The following is a 16,390-nucleotide window of genomic DNA, read 5'->3' as shown; positions in this document are numbered from 1 at the left end:
CTGAGCAGACTAGTATGAAGAAAGGATGACAAAAACCTCCTGTTGTTTACGAAGTTCTTGGAATTGTCATGTATGGCTCGCAAAAGCACAGAAATCTTCAAGACTTGACCTTCCTGCTTGATTTCTTTAAAGCACCGCATGGCACAGACTACAAACAAAGATTTAAGACTGGTTTAAATTATGAAATCAAGATTTACCTTCAAAGTGCTTGCAAGAGCTACAATGCAGCCAACCACGGCCAACAGTAACTGCTTCTCGTCCGAAATAGAAGTTTCAGAAATAAACCATGCTAGGATGTTCAGGCGTAGTGCTATCTGGTATTAGTGTTAGTGACAACAAGTAAAACACTGAGCTTTCCAACAGAAAAGAAACAGCATCGGAAGTATGCCCAAGGAGAATTAACAGTAAACTTCCTGGAAAGTTTTGCGAAAATAAGATAAATACTATCACGAACCTGCAATAGAGAAGATTAGTATTTCTTCTCGATGGAATTTTATTATGTTGGAGTCCAAGAACGAGATGATCCTACACAATACAAGAAGTTTCCCCAGACGTAGATACTGGTCAGCACCGAACTGAGAAACATAATCAACCTAAATTATGCACAGATAAAAAAAATTCAAGAGTATCAGTGTTAGTTGCGATTGCTGACACTCCTCACAAAGAAATGGAACGTATTTCTTTAATAACTGCTCTGGGTTTCCTAGCTGGTTAATTTCTTGCGAGAATAATAAAACTCAAACTTACCATCGGGACCTTCCACAAAGCATATTGGAAGTTGCAAAGGCTCAACATTTTGGAGTTGTCAGATATCATAGCTGCTTCTAGCATTAAATCAGTTAGAATGTGATCCTGCACTGCAATTTATAGTTCACGCCGGTATACCACACATCTTGAACAAAATAGCTCGGGAGATGCAACAGCGTGGTGTCCACGGCTGGCTTCTTGTAGGATCCATGCATCTCATCTCAAGTGGGCAGAGATCAAGTGAATTCTCGGGAGATGCGATGAAGAAAATGGCGGGATTGTTGATTTTTGTAGAGAGAATATCCGCACCTTTGTGAAACGTTTTCCTACAGGCCTTTCGAATCCACGGAACCTGGAAGTCAAAACAAGAGAGAGTAGCTTCAGAACACTTAAAAGCTCACCCTTGCAAGTTCTGTTGTGGTACAGAGTGAATGAGTTTGCCTATGGGAACCTCAAAGCCAATGCCAAGTACCTTTTTTGACAACTCTGCAAAATCAACAAATAGAGAGAGAGAGAGAGAGAGAGGAATTGATCCATCAATTTTATCTGTCTAGGTTTCTAGTTTCTTCCATACCTTGAGGAACCAATTGTTAAATTCCATTGAGTACTACTCCTCTTTTTAAATAATTTGTTGTGCTATTTAAAATATACTACTCCTAAATTTCTTTTGTGCTATCTAAAATATATCACAATGTATATTCTAATATATTTCTTAACATACTTGAATGCTAAGAATAACAACTAATGAGGCTCGGCATTTGTTTAAATTGAGGCATTTGCATACCATTGAATATTAATGTTAATTGCTAGCTGTTGCACACCAGGACAAATGGTGTCCCCACTAGTTTCTAATTTTTAAATAGCTAGAACAATATTTAACTCTCTTAAGTTCTTTCGTGTTTAACCACCAGGCCATCAATCTTAGACGGCTGGATTTTGTGCCCTCTATATTACAACTAGCCATTATGTAATCTTTTCAAGTTCATCATTTCCAAGGGATCCAAGTGATTAACTATAATTGAAAAAAAATATATCAGAGACATATTTTCTTATAATTTAGAGAAAATTATTTAATATTATTATTATAAACTTATAGTACTGAAATTAGAATGCTACATCAGCTAGACCAAGAGACAGCTATATAATGAATAATGATGTAAGAAACATTAATTTTTAAGTTACTCTAATATTTAGTTTACTTCCTTATTTATATTAAATTACATCTAGATTAGAAATAAAACAAAAAAAATTATTAACTTACAAAAACTCCTTTAAATCAAGCATAACATACAATATAAAGAAATTATAAAATATTTTAAATGGGTTTATACCCAATATTTTTTATAGAAAAAGATCAATAATTAAATATCTTGCTTAATTTTGTATTGAAATGCATTCAATATTATAATTTTAGTTGAAGAATTTAATAAGTGTTGGGACACAATATAAGTATGAAACTTTATCCCAAAAAACACAAAAGTTTCAAAATCTTTTGTTTTTCCAAAGAAAATATCAAAAACTTTTACACATAGACGGTTTCCATACTAGGACATGATCAGGCCAGACAGATCCAATAGTACCAGATCCAACACTTTGGAATCCTCTGCAGGAAAAACACAGTGTTGTGAGCAAGCAAGACAAGAATATGGGAATCATAAAGCCTGAGAATAGATTGAAGACTGATTAAAGTAAATAACATGACGAAGAAGCAAGAACTTTCACAATAACACAAGGTTACGCAGCAGTTTAGCTAGTCTCTTTATAAATGATTTCACTTTTCTGAGCTAAGTGTACTTTTGAGGTAGAGAATTATGGCACAGCCAAGATGAGGGAGTACTAGGATATCCTTAAGGAAAGCAAGCACCGCTCACATCACTAATGCCTCTAACTTAAAAAGATAGTCCATACTCATATAATAGTGCTTTAGTCACCAGACTACGATCCTTCTTCGGCAAAATGAGATACCATTGATAGTTCATCAAAGATTATATGAAGATTGCAAAACCCCTTGCAGATCTTTTGAAGAAAAATCACATGTACAATTGGACTCAAGATTGCCAACAAGCATTCGACATGCTTAAGAATTCTGTCAAGACCCCCAACAAGATCAGGATTGGAAAATGCAAAAGACAAAGACAAAAACTAGTGGAAACGAAGAAAAAACCTTAGACTGATGTTGATTCAAATTGTGGAGAAATGAAATAAAGCTAACCTATATATACTATAGGTTGATGAAACTCCACCACTCTTGGATCAAGGACAGCCTAAATATAACTGAGGTCAAGGAGGTGCCACGTCATCATTAGGAATGTGGTCCAAGAATCAGGAATTATATGGGAAATCAGAGAGTCAGGAATAGGGAAGTGTCTCAAGAGTTAGGAATGTGGTCATGTCTTGAGATTCAGGAATGTGTTCTATGGGTCAGGAATCTGGCGAGAGTCAGGAATGTGGCAAGAATTGGGGGATTCCTGACAGCACCCCCTCCTCAAGAATGAGTGGAATGAGGATGTGAATGAGAACAAAGAGGAGGATGAGATGGGCGTCGTGGGACGGGAGATGGGGAATGAAAAAAATGAAGACTAGAATGAGAAAGATAGCAATAGTGGAAGTCATGAACAAGGTCAGGAGAATGAATTAAGTGGTTTGCAGGTTCCTAAGTGCATTCTTTAGGTCCGTAACCTTTCTAGTCTACTAGATAGTAGAGTTTAGACCGTGAGATCTTGGAATCAAGGATGTCCTGAACCTTGTACTCAGACCCATCTTCGAGTTGCACTGATGGAGGCAGAGGAATGACCCGATTTGGAATAGGACTGGGAATATAAGGCTCAAGGAGAGAGGAGTGAAAAACGGGGTGAATTTGATATGAGGAGGGAAGTGCAAGGTGATAAATGACAGGATTAATGATGGCAGTGATAGAGAAAGGACCAAGGCGTTTGAAATTGAGTTTGGGACATAGCCTAGTGGTGGAAATATTTCATCTAAGGAGCTAGACTTTATCCCCGATATTGTAAGAGGGACAATCCTGACAATGGACATTGGTGAATGTTTTGTGAGATTCCTGAGCACGATAAAGGTGGAAGGAGATGGAGTTATGGATTTCCTAGAGGTTAGAGATAAATGCTTCAAAGCAGGGATTTGAATGAAAGGATTCGGATGAAAAAGGAAGTGAGAGATTGATTTCAACCAAAGTTTACAAAGAAGGGGGAAATTCGAAGGAAGGAGTGAACGGAGTTGTTATAGGAGAACTCAGTAAGGGGAAGGATATCGAACTAGTCATCCTGATGATAGTTGATGAAACACCTCAGGAATTGTTCCAATGTTTGAATCGTTTGCTCAAACTGTCCATTAGTTTGAGGATGATACGCTGAAGAGAGGTTGGCCTTCACTCCAAGAAGCTGCAGGAACCATTGCCAGAAATGAGAGATGAACTGAGGTCCCCGATCCGAAACTACATCTGCAAGAATCTTATGAAGTCAGAAAATTTCCTTGAATACCAGTTTTGCCATGTCCTTGCCTGAAAGCTCCTTGGTACACGGCACAAAGTGCGCCATCTTTGTGAAGCGATCCACTACGACTAAAATGCTGTTGAAGCCTCCAGAACTCGAAAGATCACTCAAGAAATCCATTGAGATGGATTCCCAAGGACCTAAAGGGACCGGGAGGGAACGAAGCAAACCTAAAGGAAGGTGGCAAGGTACCTTATTCCGGGCACAAGTGTCACAAGAAGTAACAAAAGCTTTGATGTAATTGTCCATGTGAGGCCACCAAAAGTCCTATGCAACCAGCTCATAGGTTTTCGCAATGCCGAAGTGACCAACAGTTGGGCTATCATGGCATGCTATCAGGACCAACCTTCGAGCACCACCTTCAGGAATGTAAAGCTGCTCCCCACGGTATAACAAGCCATCTAAGAACTCAAACTCGTCAAATCGCCGGCAATCGGGAGTCACTAGATGTCCAGCCTGAAGATGGGGGAAAATGTCACTAGCAAGGTCGTCAGATTGAAGATCATTTTTAATTGCGTCCATCAAGGAGGAGTCCTGAGGGGCCAAGGAAATTGCCATAACTTGAAGTTGATCAGGACCAAGGATGATTTGATCTTGTTGATTGAAAGTAGGATTACAAGGCCTGAGACTGAGATAGGAGTGTCTTGAAAGAGCATCAGGAAGGCCCTGGCGATATCAGTGACATTGGACCCAATATGTACTTGAACAGGCAACATTTTCCTAAGTCCAGAAGATGGAGACACAAATTGCCCGCCAATGCCTTCAACCCTAAGATCCCGTATGGTAGGAGAAAGAGGAACGTGATGTCAGGTATCAAAGTCCGTATCCATGAAGCAAGAAGTTGCACCCAAGTCCAGTAGCGCTAGAGCCTTAAGTCCTGATTGTTCGGTGAAAGAAAGGAGACATAGGATGCGAAAGTTGTGGGAATTGGTGGTGGCTTTGATGAAAGGTGGTGAGGAGTTTGATAAAGAAGAAAAGTTGTTTTTATTTGGGGAGTTCAAATAGACAACTCCTACTCTGTTTGGACAGGGTCGTTTCCCAATTACAATAGAGGTGGACCTTGAGGCAGAGTGAACTCAAGCAATCAGGGAGGCTTCTTGGGACACACAGTTGCTTTGTGATTAGGATCAGCACAGTAGAGGCAAAGATTCTGAGATACTCGACTTTGCTTCTTAGCAGGAGTCAGCTTCCCTTTGATGAGCCGGGGAGTACCAGAAATATCCATCGGGACCGGAGTAGTAGGTTCAGGAGTATGCCTCGAAGACTCAAGCTAGGATTCCTGAGTCTGGGACGGGAAAACGGTGGCGCGGTGACTTTCCTGACAACGTTCAAAGAGACGATTGTCACATCGAATAGCTTTGTTGATGGCGTCCAACAGGTCTGTGGGATCCTCCATGGTGAGCAACAAATCCTTGACACTATTGTTGAGGCCAAAACGAAATTGATCAATCAAGGCCCGCTCATCCCATTGAGTATCCAAGGCAAGGAGTTGGAACTCCGTAGCATAGATTGAGGCAAGATGAGACCCCTGAGAGAGACGTCTGCTTAATCTTTGGTAGGAACTCATCTTTGGTAGGAACTCTGCTTAATCCTTGAGCCCAAAGTGAAGCAAGCTTCTGTTGCATGTGAAGAAGGGCCGCCTTTAGCTCGGTATTCTCAGACTGGATTTTTGCAAGGACTTCAGCAAAGAAATCAAGATGGCTTGAAGACTCCATCAGCAAAGAAGAAAGAAAAGGGGGAAAAAGGCAAATGCAATCAAACAATCAAAATGAGCTAAAGCAAAAGCAGAAAGCACAATTTGAATCAAACTGTCAAAACCCCCAATAAGATTAAAACTGGAAAATGCAAAAGACAAAGAGAAAAGCTAGTGGAGACGAAGAAAAGGCCTTAGACTAGTGTTGATTCAGATTGTGGAGAAATGGAACAAGGCTAACCTATATATACTATAGGTTGATGAAGCTTCAGCACTCTTGGATTGAGGACGGCCTAAATATAACTGAGGTCGAGAAGGTGCCACATCATCATTAGGAATGTGGTCCGAGAATCAGGAATCATATAAGAAATCAAAGAGTCAGGAATAGGGAAGTGTCTTAAGAGTCAGGAATGTGGTCGTGTCTTGAGAGTTAGGAATGTGGCCTGTGGGTCAGGAATCTGGCGAGAGTTAGGAATGTGGCAAGAATTGGGGGATTCCTGACAAATTCTTTAACAAGGGCTCCAATACTTGCCCAAGATTATTCACAAACCTGGCAAACAACATGTATAAACCAACCATCTTAGCTACATTAGTAAAATTTTGTCAAGAATGCAACATTTGTCAGCAAACCAAGTACACATCAAAGAAACAAACTTAAGAGCTTCATCTAACAACACCATTGGAACCATTTTAATGATAGGGACTTGACTTCTTTGGACTACTCAACAAATTAGAAAGATTGGGACAATTATATTTACAATACCTTATGGGTATATTGAACAACATACAAGGTTTCAACAAATTTGACACTATTCAAGCTTGCCTATGACTTAGAAGCCATTCAAGTACATCGTCCTTCATTGTGAATAGCAATACACTACGAGATCAACCAAGAAGAATAAATTAAAAAAAAACTAGTCACACTAAAAAAACTTGATAAAGAAAGACTATAAGCAATTTAGACACTTGAAGCCATTCAAGCTTGAAGAAAATCCAACCACGACTAAAAGAGAAAAATAAAGAAAAATAAAGAATTCAAAATCAATGATCAAGTACTTTGGTTTCTAAAAAACATTGAGAAAATCGGCTCAAAAGTGAAGTCAAGATGGGGAGGACCATTCCTCATTCAAAAATTCAAAGCTCCAGGAATGGGAACAATTGCAACATTCAATGGCAAACATCTCCAAATTGTCAACCTTAACAAGTTTAAGAAATACCAATCATACGACTCAAACATCATCAACAACAATCTTGAAAGAAATGAAGGTTTTAGTTTTAAAGATCAAGAATGAAATATCAAAAAGAACTATAGGCATGAAGATCAAAAGATCAAGACTATGAAGACTCAAACTCAAAATTTCAACACATTTAAGATTTACAAAGTTCAAGCTCAAGAACTCAACACAATAAAAAAACATGAAGCTCAAATTCAAAAATCCAACACAAGAAAGACTTTGAAAAATCAAGCTCAAGAAAACAACATGAAGAAAAATAATAATTTGAAGAACTTTGACCAAAAACAAGACTTAGATACTAACAAATCTCTTAAGACTCATTAACAAACATGCCAAAGACTAACACGAAGCAAGCTTCTCCAACACTACCACACCAACAAAGAAAAAACTCAAGAAAGTTACCACAAGGACTCAAACTCGACACTCCATTGCAAAGAGCAAAATCCTAACTCTAGAGATATGTCCTAGAGGACAATATGTGCGGAAACACAATGCATCAATGACCAGCTTGCTAAAGAAAGCACAAAGCTCCGTAGTTAACAATCATGACTCATGAAGAAGTGGCAGTTGCCACCATGTAAGAGTAGTTAAGGGGGAGAGTTAGCACTTCTCTATTGTATTCCAGTTTATGACCAATGCACATCCATTTTCTCACGACTTGGGGTATTCTAGTAATATCAAGCTTATCCTTACTCACAACCACTTGCATGAGCCTTCTTGGGAATTGAAGGTCTCAAATTAGTTTTTAATTGATTCCTATGTTTGGTAGCTTGTTTTAGGGCGAGAATTACTATACCAACACAAAATCAATAACATCAAAAGCCCTTTGTCATTTTGCAATTACAACAGTAGACTGGCGCAATTAGTCACAATCGCAATCCAAACTACACCAAAGAACTTCATCAAGTTTTCACCTAAGGATTATAGATCCAAGCAATATCACAAAGGCTATATGATACAACTAGACTTACAACTGAGATATGACTCTCACCCTTGAGGATTGCTTTCTTTGGTTTTTGAACACTCTTCCTTTAAAGTATTCTATTGTGGTTACTAATCTTATGATGAAAGATCATTATAATTTTAAGATTGCTCTTACTGCAATTTGTGATTAGAATCGTTATTCAATATGCTTCCCCCGACACTTTACTCTCAGTCACCATCTATTAGTGCTCATGTTTCAAATAAGTGGTTCTCTTTTTAATAAAATTCATTTCATTCTTATGGTGGTTTGGGCAATATTTGTTATAATTATGGTTGATAAGCATGCCTTTATCATCAATCTTCTGGGTTTTATCATATATTTTTTAATTTTGTTATCAATACCTAAATAATACTTGTTCAATTTCTCGTGTTATTCTTCATCCATGGCAACTCCCTTAAGCTTATATTGCTACTAATTCTAGTGGATAACAGCAACAAGTATATACTACTATCGATGAATCATCTTCTCCTATTTTGTCTTTAACTGAGGATTCTTATCATGCTTATATTACTGATGTTTTATTGACTATTAGTTCTTCTTTTACTCTTAACGTTGACTCCACATAATATATGGTTGAGTACTTTGAATTCCTTTATGATTATCCAAGTTATTTAGGATACAAATTTAAAACTCTCTTTTCTCAAGAGAGTTTTTTATATTTCTGTAATCAACAAATTTTTTTTTTTGAGAAATGATATGTAAAGATTTAAATACAAAGGGAAAAGGCTTATGAATAAAAGTGTATTTTATTTTCCAATCAATTAAAGGTTTTGGAATAATTAATACATATCTTTTAGTTGAGTAGTAATAGGTTGGATGACTTCCCAAGAAATTTAAATTTAAAAGTTTATAATTCCATCCCTTCACACTAATATTTTGTCTATTGCTTGTATTGTAAACATGAGTATATTACCAACTTTTGATTGTTATAGATACTCTTATACTTTGCATGATCACCTTTTTATATATATTTCACAGCAAAATCATCTTTATATATGTAATACATATGATTTTCACCTTATAGCCTATATTTAATTATTATAAAATGACCATATCTCTTGAAACATATTGTAAACAACTAATAGGAATGACTCAATAAATGATATATGAGATTCAAATATAAGGGGAAAGGGCCCATAAATAAAAGTGCAACATTGTTTTTAATCAGTTAGAGGTCTTGGGATACTTGGGGTTAAATGTTCTTGGGTTTGAATAACCTAAGTTGGATGACCTCCCAAAAAGTTTAAATTTAGAAGATTACATTTAGTATTAGAGGGATCTCAGGTTTGACTTTCAGTTGGCTAAAGAAATTATACCATATGTTAAGATTTACATTTAGCAAGTCTAATTTATTCCAGTTAAGCTTGACTTGTACAGTGTCAAGAAAGTTGCATCTATAAAGAACTTATAGAGAAACATAATGAATTGTAAATAACCAAAGGGAATGACTTGAGAGATAATCTATAGAGTTCAAATATAAAGGGATGAATAAAAGTGTACCCCTTTTTTTCAATCAATTAAAGGTTTCAAAATATTTATGGTTAAGTGTCCTTAAGTTTAAATACCTAAGGTTGAATAGTATTGGGCTCAATGACATCATGAGAAATCCAAATTTAAAAGCTTATATATATATATATATATATATCTGTGTCTAATGGCAATAGAGTGGCACCTAAGTTTTAGGGCCTTGGCCACTAAACAAAGGGATGAACAAAACTCTTGAGTATATATAAAGCTAATGAACAAAGGAATAAGAACAAATACAGAATAAGGAATAGAGCTTTTAGCATTCCAATATCAAGACAATCACATAAAATGGAGCATAATGGTGGCCTAACATAAAGATATTCCACCAACTAATATAGTACAAAGTTTGGGCTTAAACTTAAGCCAAATGTAAAACAAAAATAAACATACCTAATAAGAAGTTAGATAATGTTGCAGGTTGGTCAACCACACCAAACTTACTCACTATCCCTACTATATATTTAGAATCGTTTTGGCCATATTTCTTAATTTTTTTGTCAACATCTAAATAATACTTATTCAATTTCTCATGTTATTCCTCATCCATGGCAAGTCCCTGAAGCTTATATTGCTACTAGTTCTAATGGATAACAACAATAGACATATGCTACTATTGATGACTCATCTTCTCCTATTTTATTTTTAACTATGGATTTTCAACACAATCATACTCATGTTACTGGTGCTTTATTAACTATTAGTTGTTTTTTACTCTTATTATTAATTCTGATGCCACACAACATATGGTTGAGCACTTTGAATTCCTTTATATCTATCAAATTATTGTTTGTATGGGTATATTACCACCTTTTGATATGGATCCTCTTTTACTTTGCATGGTTATCTTTTAGCATATGCTTCAAAATAAAATCTTCTTTATTTTCTAGCATATACTTAAGACAAAATCATCTTTATATCTGTAGCATATATGATTTTCACCTTTTAATTACTATAGGATAGCAATAGAACGACCTAACTTTTGAGATATGTGTGCTAAGGGCAACACCTAAGCATATGCCTAATGAACAAAGAAATAAAAGTATGGAACAACTCTTGAATATGCAACTAAGGAGCGATGAAACAGGAGCACAAAACAACATTAAAATAGTCTTAAAACTTTTAGCATCCCAACATTAAAACAAACATGTAAAACAAAGCTAAAGCATTATTTCAACATATTAATGGTCTAGTGCAAGGATATAAATACTCCACTAGCTAACATGGTATGGATTTTAAGCTTAGAACTAAGCCAAATGTAAAATAAAGATAGAAACACCTAATAGGAAGTTGGCCCCCCCTCCCCATCCCCCAAGAATATTAGAATTAAATCTTGATAAAAATGAATTATAGAAAAGTTTAACAGCAAGAAATTATAACCCTTAGAATGAGGAATATTTTATTATATATTAAATATTTTAGGTATATGCTTTACACTATATTTTCTAAAGTAAACTAAAAATGCTATGCATACTATTGTTGCTCTATTAGTTACTCTACAACAAGATTATAAAACAAATTTTGCACTAGCCATTGTGTAATCTTTTGAAGTTCATCATTTCCACGGGATCCAAGTGATTAACTATAATTGAAAAATAATATATCAGAGACATATTTTCTTATAATTTATTTATAATTTAGAGCAAATTTATTTATTATTATTATTATATTGCTAGCTATATAATAAATAATGATGTAAGCAACATTCATTTTTAAGTTACTGTATACTTCCTTATTTATATTATATTACATCTAGATTAGAAATTAAAAAAAATAATTAATAACTTCCCGATCCAGAGTGCAGACTATACTTGAGCTCACGAGTTGAACAGTTGAGGTCACGAGTTGAGCTCAATTTTCAATTGTAATTTAGTACAAACATTATAAACTTTAAAATTTTAAAGTTATGGTGAACTTAATAATTTCATAACTCTTTATATATTATATAGATAAAAATGTTCTAAAGGACACTTCTTGTTCTAAGAATTTAAATATTTACTACATGCAATGATAGAGACGTTTGTTAGAACATAAAATAAAATGTTTGCAAAAAAAGTATTCTTATCACTTCTTTAAATTTGTACTCTGTGCTTTCTGGCTAGTAAATGTCAGGTTCATCAGAATTTTAAAATTATTAAATTTGAATTAAGATTATATATAAGGACATATAGCCATTTGAAAGGAAAAAAAACAACTATGATAGTACATATGCTCTCACAATACATTGCAACATCACGCACCCGAAAGACTACCATGAAATATTTTTTGAGATGGTAAAGACAAAAATGGAGACTCACGAATACTATAGGTAGTATTGCGAAAAGAACCCTCGCAAGTATATGAAATGAAAAGTGAAATAATAAAATATTTTTATTAATTATATAAGGTAAAATAAACTTGGCTCAAATACTTGAGTATAAGATTCTGTCCACGAAGTACATTATTGTGCTTGCAAAGGAGTACATAGTTAAAATAGAAGGTGGAGAGTATAAAATTGCTATTTAAGACTTTCTATTAATTTATATTTTATTTAAATTTATATTATTGATAGAGAATAAACATCGATAGTGCTGGAAAATCTAATTAGCTCCAAAAGTTTTCTGCAACTCGGCAATAGTGAGGCTTGCTTGGTGTATATGAATATCCACTTTAGGATCCTGGTGCAAGATGCTGATGAAGATGTAGTACATATGCTTGCAAGAAGCATATGCCTTCCCATGTTCCTCACGTTTCGTAAAGTCTGGACATGTGCAAGAAGGAAAGTCTTGAATGGCAATTGTGCACTCTCCACCTTCTATTTTGACTATGTACTCCTTTGCAAGCGCAATAATGTACTTCATAGAGAGAATCTTATACTCAAGTGTTTGAGCCAAGTTTATTTTACCTTGCTTCTGTTTGGAGATGGTACTAATAAATTTAACTGCCTTACCTTTTCTCGTTGGCCTCCTATGCATCTCTGTAGGAACAGTCTTGGTTTTATCACTCATGTCTCCAACTCTCCTTTCAAGATTCAAACTAAATTTCTCAAGGTTTTCAATCTCATCCAAGGTGAACGCAACCCCATTAGCAACCGGCCATTCTTTAGGTACTGCATCAGGTTTAGTCTCTATAGTGTCTTCAAGCCACTTTGTATGGTTGACATCAATGTTGCAGCAATATAACCAACACCATCTTGAAAATCCTGCTTGCTTTCGTTCCCCATGGAAACATGGGGCTGGAACAGAAGCAGACTTGTCACCACGGATCCAAGCCCAACACTTGCCCCTCGGAAGCATCCCCACACACTTTACATTTGATTTTGCTGGCACTCGATGGATTGCCCATTGCTTCGGCTCCACGCTACGATAAGAAATTTCAACTTATTGTGATGCACTTTCTTCATCAGCCACTTGAGGTGGCTCGGTTGGGGGGTGATGTCTTGGAGCAGAATGATACTCAACATCAGGCTTGTGAGAGCTTTTTGCTCCAAGATCTGTGTTAACATCTTCACCAGCAAAGGAAAAGCGACGCTTTGAGCGGACGGTCTTCATATCACCAATAGAAGCCTGAGGAGTGTACTCCATAGATGTTCCATGGACCACTTCCTCCACTGTAGTTGCCACTGTTTGTGCTGGTGGAGTCACTTTCTTCTTGTAACATCTCAACCGAAGGTCCTGTTCCCATGTATCTTCCTTCCTCAAATGCCAAGGCTTTTGAAGACTGCTCTACAACGTGTATCAAATTTGATAGACATGCTTCATATACACTCATCTTCCCTTTCCCTGCCTTAAAGGAATGCCAGCTCTAATGTTTACTCTCTGAGAGATTCAAAGTTGGGGTGTATGCAAGATCCTCAAGTGGTTGATCCTTATAAAAAGATGATATTAAAAAGTAATAAAAAGAGAGGAAAAAAAGAAAAACCAATCTGAAAAGAGTGATGTCCCCATTGGAACATTCTAATTTCCCACCACCCCAACCATGACTCAAGTTGTGGTAGACAACTTACGTTAGTATGGCTATTTTTCACGCCATCACATTCAAATCTCATTTGTTTTTGCCTCGTGCTTTTCTTCAGAAGGTGTAGCCTACCATTGTTTGCACAACTTCTTAAATGCTAATTAGAAATCTAGCTTAATAAGGTGGTAGTGTTCGTTTATGTTTTGAGCCTAATGGAATTCACAAATCCTCTCACGACCTCGTAGGGGTTGACCATTCCCAAAGACTACCCAGACACCATTCCAATGAGCCCCAACCCCATCTGCCATGAAACCACGAAAGTTGGCAGGCTTACCAGTCCGTTTTAATACAATGTCAAAGAGGGACTTCCAAAATATTTCCTGAGCCATCTAGTCTTGTACTTTAAACTTTGTTGTTGCAATTGTTAAGTTACAATGTAGCCTGTGAAAAGGGCAATACTTAAAACCATTTTAAGATAATGAGAAAAAAAACTACCCCAGGTTATACACATAAGCTCCCATGGTTGTCCAACCCACCATTCGCTCCATATGGTCAAAATGTACCCATGCATTAGCAAGGTCACTTGAACCAGACAAATCCATTCAGGAAACAAGATCCACACCAAAGGTAGGGCCTATGGTAGACATTTTGAAAACAAAAGGGCACTCTTGCTCACTAGTGACTTGTTCTGGAAATAAACTCGTATGGATAAACTCGTAGGGACAAATCCATTTTAGTTCAAGGATTGAGTTGATTTTTTATTGGAGTTTCCCCTCTCGAGATTCACACATCCAAGATTTTATCATAAATAAAACAAAATATAAGAGAGATATTATTGAAAAATATGTAATAATATTTTCATACCTCCTGAGGCTAGTTGTAGATTGCACATGTCATAGTAACTCTCGCAAGCTAGTCTTATCCAGTTGAGTATTCTTGCAGTTTGGATCAAGTAAAGTGTTTGTGATAAAATCCTTAAGCACTGTCTTCTGAACATACTTCAGAGTTGCAGATAAGTTTCTCATAGTCTCTATCTAGACTGCATCTTTGAAACGGTTGAGAGAACTCCTTTGTATCCCTTCCTGCATTGGATGTGTGTGTGTGCCAATATGTACTGTAGCTCTACTAGCCTCTCCATCCCATGGAAGAAAATAGTATATCTTGGCCCCACAAATGGCACAACACAATGGAGCATTCTTGCAAAACTAACACTTGAATCCAACACCAATGGTGTCACAGATGGGAGGATTGGTTGCAGATCCTTAAAAAAATATGGAGTTTTTACCACGCTCTCGATTGCATGCTTTATTCACACAATCCAAATACCCACCACAATGAACCATGGACACTATGCCTTTGAAATGCTGGAAATGTGTGGTCTTGATCTTGCACCAATTGTGAACGTCCTGCTTTGTCTCCATCCCCTTTTGTTTTGAGTTGACAAAAGGTGGTAGTTCAAAGAAGATATTGCCATTGTATGTAAATGGGAGCTCGCTAACGGGCCTATGCAGAAAGGAACACACGTCAATAGAGAAGCGGGAAAACTGGAAAGCATTGCAAACAACTTTGAATATCGGTGAAGTTCGAATTTGGAAATTCGTAGCTCACATTGGACTAAAATCTCCATTAGAACTAAAAGAGGAAGAAATAATGACGACCGACTCTTGCTTCACATTCACTTTGGCAGAATTGTAGCCTCGCACTTTGATTGGAGATCCAAAAACTCGAATCTCCTTCTACTTGGAATGTTGCAAATCCCAATGTTGTCCACCTTCACCTACACCTGAAAGAAGAAACTTTGATTGTTCAACTACACCAATGTTGTTGCGAATCACACCCTCCAATGAAATAGAACTAAGAGAAAGATCAAAACATCGGCAACAAAAACTTTCTAAAATAAGACTTTGAGAGAAAAAAAGCAGTGGGTGATCTTGGTAATGCAAAAGGAAACTCTCCATTTTGTTGCCTTTAGGTTTTGGAACTTTGAACTTTTATAAAGAAATGTCACCTCAAACATGTGCTATGCCATTATGTGAAAAGAAAGGGCGATTTTATTCTAGGATCTAACATCGAATAATGTTGTTATAATAAATTCTATATGAAGTATATAGAACTATGTTGTACAATATTAAAAGTTTGTATACATTGAATTCAAAAACATGCTCAAATTTATTATATGGACTAACTTTTGGTAGAACGGAAAGAAATATCACCTCAAGCATATGCCATAATATGAAAGATATGAATGATTTTATTCTAGGATCTACCATTAACCAACTGTTGCCAAACAAATTAAATATTGTACATATTTTCAGTACTTCATTAAAGCCAAAAATCATCACATTCTTCTGAACTCATTTAAATATATTCCATCTTTGTACTACCATCTATCACCTATAGTAAATTATCTATATACATTGCTTTGGAAATAACACCTTACGATTTAATAATCTTATATTTTCTGCAAGATGCTATTACTTGCAAGAAACACATAATTCTCATTTATAATTTCGTACTATCATCAATTCAACACATGTGTTTGTGACATTATTTCCACATTATGGCATAATCATATTAAAGCACACCTCAATTATTAAATTACAACTCAAAAGGACTTTGTCACGTGATCAAATCTAGGACAGAATAGAAATTGTACATTGCTAGCAAATATTTGCAGAATGTAATGAGAGTGGGAGATTGGGAGTGACTGTGGGATCCATCAGCAACAAACAGAATGCCACCAAGAGTAAGTTTTCTACTCCTC

Source organism: Selaginella moellendorffii, unplaced genomic scaffold (genome assembly GCF_000143415.4).
Source record: "Selaginella moellendorffii unplaced genomic scaffold, v1.0 SELMOscaffold_166, whole genome shotgun sequence".
In the NCBI taxonomy this organism is placed as follows: Eukaryota; Viridiplantae; Streptophyta; class Lycopodiopsida; order Selaginellales; family Selaginellaceae; genus Selaginella; species Selaginella moellendorffii.
This window is presented reverse-complemented; position numbering follows the sequence as displayed.